Genomic DNA, 4,958 nt, shown 5'->3' with positions numbered 1-4,958 from the left:
TAGTCAAACTTCACAACTGGGTAAGACCATTAGTGACTTTCTCTCCTACCCACTTCATGTATAGCATCTTCTGGTCCTGTAAAAATCAGCCAGCAGGGGACTTCCAGTTCAGTCCCAGCTTGATTTCTCTAAGTCCTACAACCAGAGAGCATATGGTATCTTCAGCAACAGGGTCTCATCATTTAACTCTGGTGGGCAACCAAGAGCGGTTGTCTGTGTCTCTCTGGAGCACCAAAACTGGTAGAGCAGTATAGAACACCTGCCACACCCAACTCTAATTTCCACTTAACAGCCCATGTCACCTGGAAGATAGCTCTATTTATGCAAGGTAGCTCCATTCATACTTCTTAGATATAATAATAATAATAATAATAATATAATATTAATATAAATATGTACCATCAACAAATAATTATATGAATATATAACATGTATGTGTATTAGCCTGAATGAGTATGTATGGACTATGTACATGCAGGGGCCCATGGAGGCCAGTTGATGTTGGATCCCCAGAAACTGTAGCTCCAGGAGGCTGTCAGTCACCATGACAGAAGGTCTTCTATATGAACTCTAAGTGTACCTAATGCTGATCCATCTCTCTAGTCATATATATATATATATATATATATATATATATATATATATATATATAATTAGCTTTTTGAGAAACCTCCATATACATTTACATAGTGGATACAGTTAGATGCACACCAACAACAGTGACTAGGGGCTTCTTACACCCTCACCAGCATTTCTTTCTTGCTTGCTTTTTTGAGACAGTTTTTAAAAAAAGATTTATTCATTATATTTATATGAGTACACAGTTGCTTTCTTCAGACACACCAGAAGAGGACACCAGATTCCATTACAGATAGTTGTAAGTCACCATGTGGTCGCAAGGATTTGAACTCAGGACCTCTAAAGAGCAGTCAGTACTCTTAACCACTGAGCAATCTCTTCAGCCTGTGTTTTTCTATAGTCTTGGAACTCTATAAACCAGGATGGCTTCAGACTCAGAGATCTGCCGCCTGCCTCCTCTGCTGAGATTGAAGGCGTGTGCCACCCTGCCTGGCTCTGATTGAAGGCATGTGCCACCCTGCCTGGCTCTGATTAAAGGCGTGTGCCACCCTGCCTGCCTCTCCTTTCTTCTCTTGATGATAGCCATCCTGACTGGGGCGAAACAGAATTCCAAAGGCATTTGCATTTGTGTTTTACCAATGGCTTGTGATGGCGAACACTATAGTTTGTTAACCATCTGTGGTTTTTAAAGATTTTTTTTAATTTGTGTTTACATGTGTGTGGGCCTGCCTGAGTTTATGTGCACCAATATATATGCAGGAGCCTTTGGAGGACAAAAGAGTGCATCAGATAAGCTAGAATGGAGCTGCAGGTGGGTGCTGGGAACTGAAGCCAAGCCTCTGAAAGAGCAGTCAGTGCTCTTAACTGCTGATCCAACTCTCTGGCCCCTTATTAGCCATTTGTGTTTCTTCTTTCAAGGACTCTTTATTCAGTTGGACAGCCCATGTTTATTATGTATTCTAGATATTTAGCTGAAAGGATTTTCATAGCCCTGCCATCCCATTTAACATTGACCCAGTCCAGGCATGGTGAAATAATGTGTAATCCTAGCTACTCAGGAGGCAGGTTACAGAAGACTACCTGAGCCCAGAGTTCAAGACCAATGTGGACAACACAGCAAGCCCATGTCTTAAAAAACATTTTTATCAATCTATCCTTGCCTGATATTCCTTTCTCTGTTTTATTTGGTCCTAGAATAAAAACGTTCTATTTTTTATTCTCTCATCTCCACAACAATGTAAATTTGCTATTGTCATTACTTCTTAAGTATTATAATCTCAGTACCAACTAAGCCTATTACTCAAATTGTGGCTTGATTAAATTAAAAAAAAAAAAATAAGGGACAACGTGATGCCTTGGCAGGTAAAGGCACCTGTTGCTAAACCTGACCACCTGAGACCCACGTGGTAGGGAGAGAGAACCCAACTCCTGAAAATTGTTTACTGATTTCCACACATTGGCCACGGCACAATCAAACCCATATCCCACCCCCAAAGTAAATATATAGAAATGTAATGAAAAAATTTAAGTGATTGAATACATTCTTGGTAGAAGTATACATTGGTCTAGATTCTAAGGAAGTGAGTTCAACAACACCAACGTTTGATACACCCTAACTCAGCACCTTGCACCATGGAACTGTGAGTTTATCCCATGCACGAAGGGTTCACACAAGGGTTCAAGTTCATACATGAATGGATGATTACTACAGCATTGTTTTCTGGTAAAAGACTAGAAACCATCAACTTGTTCATTTTTAGAGGGACTCATTAAAGAAGCCCCTGGGTTCTTATGTAGATTCTAGATAAGGTAAAAGGAAAGGTGTAAATAAATGTACATGGGCCATTACATACCATCTAAGAGGCATGTTGTTAAGAGAAACAGTAAAGACTAGTGTATCACTTCTATTTGTATTAAAATAAAAAGATATGGTAGATCTTTTCTTTTCTTTCTTTCTTTCTTTTTTGTTTGTTTGTTTTGAGACAGGAATTCTCTGTGTAGCTTTGACCATCCTGAAACTCACTCTGTAGACCAGACTAGCCTTGAATTCAGAAATCCACTTGCCTCTACCTCCTAACCCTTACCTTAAGCCTGAGTCCTGGTACTAAAGGCCTGTGCCACCACTGTACAGCTGATATTAAAGATTCTATGAGGCACTTGGTATGCATGGCCTATTTCTAGAAGGCATGGAAAAATGAATTCCTTTTGAGAAAGGGCTCAGAAGTCCTAGGTTTATGGAGAAAAATTCATTGTTTGAGCATGTGGCAGGAATCTATAACTGCAGCTCTTAGGAGGCAGAGGTGGGAGAAATACAAGTTCTTGGCCAGCCTAAGACACATAGCAAGTCCTGAAGAACACACAACACACATATAATTACATATCCAATATGCATATGATGTATTTAATTAATGCTTATGTTATGATTAAAAATATATATACACACGAAACAAAGTTATCAATTTTTCCACATGTTTTTCTCTTGTAGCTCAAGCTGTTCCAGAACTATGTATGTGCACATGTTGGCCTCAAACTCACAGTTATTCTGTTACCTCAGCCTCCCAAGTGTGCCTCACACTTGCCTCATCCTCTACCATGTTGAGGTACATGACTGACTAGCATCGACTACAGTCATAGTATTGAACAACATGGCTGACATTTTCAAAATGTCTTCATTGGCTCCAATGGGAAGTCTGTAACTAATCTTAGTGTAGGTTACATATATTTTTCAATTTTCTGTATTACTTTTTGGTTGTTTGGAGGTAGGACATCCTCATGTAACCCAGGCAGGCTTTGAGCTCTCTGTATTTCCTAGTGCAACCTTAATTTTCTGAATAGAATCATTTACAGCCCAGACTGACTACAGACTCACTATACAGCTGAAGATGACCTTGAACTCCTGGTTCTGTTGATTCCACCACGCAATGCTGACATTATCAGCATGCACTATCACACCCATCTTGCATTATCTTTATTTACATAAAAATAATTTAAAAGTTTACATCAGGTTTAGAAAACTTGGTAGCATGCCTAAGCTCTCACAACTCCTTCTTCATAGTGGCAAGCTTATTATAAAATACTAGAAATTGAACTTTTGTCAATACCTCTATATCATGTGTAGTTTTGAGCTCTACCCACCTTTAGCTCTGGGAAGTGACTGCACTACCAGCCCCCTCCCAGGTTCCCTTAATTCCTTGGATAAAAGACATAGACACACTGTTTGTCAATTTTAACTGGTCTTCTTTGTGTAATTGCTGGATGCTACTATCACCCGCCTGGAAAGCATGCCCTTATCAATACTCGTAGCTCTGTACCTTCCACCTGCCCTAAATGTCAGTGGCTAGTCCCATTTAACCCCTGCCAAACATCCCTGACCACCTGCCTGTAGTAGTGGCCACAGGCTCCAGCTCCTCCTGAGACCTCACATGGCTGCTGGGTTCCTCTCTGTCCAAAGCATGGCAAAACTCTCCTCTCCTTCCGTGCATTTCCCTTTTCCTCCAGGGACCCGGAAGTCCCACCCCGTACCTTCCTTCCACTCAGCAATTGGCCCATGGCTTTCTTTACTGACAGATCAAGAACCAATTGAGGAATAGGACCTTAACATCAGACCTGCCCTCCTACACTTATACTCAGTGGGATTTGGAACACAATAGTTTCAAGCATGTGTGCTCACTCATGTAAATTTTAGGAAGGGAAATAGGAATAAAGTGGTTGGTTCCATATAGTCCACCTCCAAGAGGCTCATGGTCCATTGGCTTAAACTGTTCCATTCACTGTGGGTGGATGAGGGTTATTGGCTTTAGAAGCAATATCTTCAAAGGGTTTCTTTGTGTGTCCCACACTGGGTCACAGACATTGGCACTGATGGAGAGAGATCATGACCAAGTATAATCCATTCCTTAATCACACTTTCTCGTGTGTAATTACAGCTCACAGATTCTTCCTGTCCCTTGTCCAATAAACCGGAAGCTAGATGAGCACGTGACTCACAATTGTAGCTCCACCACCAAGCCAGGCACCCGGTAAGTGGTCAGGAAACATTTAATCAAGTGTCGAATGAATGAGCACGGCACCTTATTTTATACAGGAGGAAGTGGCGGTCCCAGGAGTCGGTTTTTTAAGAGATGGCGTAGGAAGGCAGGCAGGCTTCTGCATCCCACAGGCAGCATGAATGAATGAATGAATGCCAGCATTAATTCACCCTTTGTTCCTTGGTGTCTTCTCGTACACAAACCTAGTAATCGTGGAGCTAAGTCCAGCCCTCCGATTTTATAAACAAGGAAGTGAGGTCTAGAAAGAGCAACATACCCAAGGTCAGAGAGAGTCCTGTCTGAGCCCAGCCTGGTACCCAGTCTCCTGCTTCTCAGGCCAGTTCACTCTTT

The sequence above is a fragment of the Mus pahari genome, chromosome 9, assembly GCF_900095145.1.
Source record: "Mus pahari chromosome 9, PAHARI_EIJ_v1.1, whole genome shotgun sequence".
Classification (NCBI taxonomy): Eukaryota; Metazoa; Chordata; class Mammalia; order Rodentia; family Muridae; genus Mus; species Mus pahari.
The sequence above is the reverse complement of the archived record's forward strand: the minus strand, read 5'-3'. Positions refer to the sequence as shown.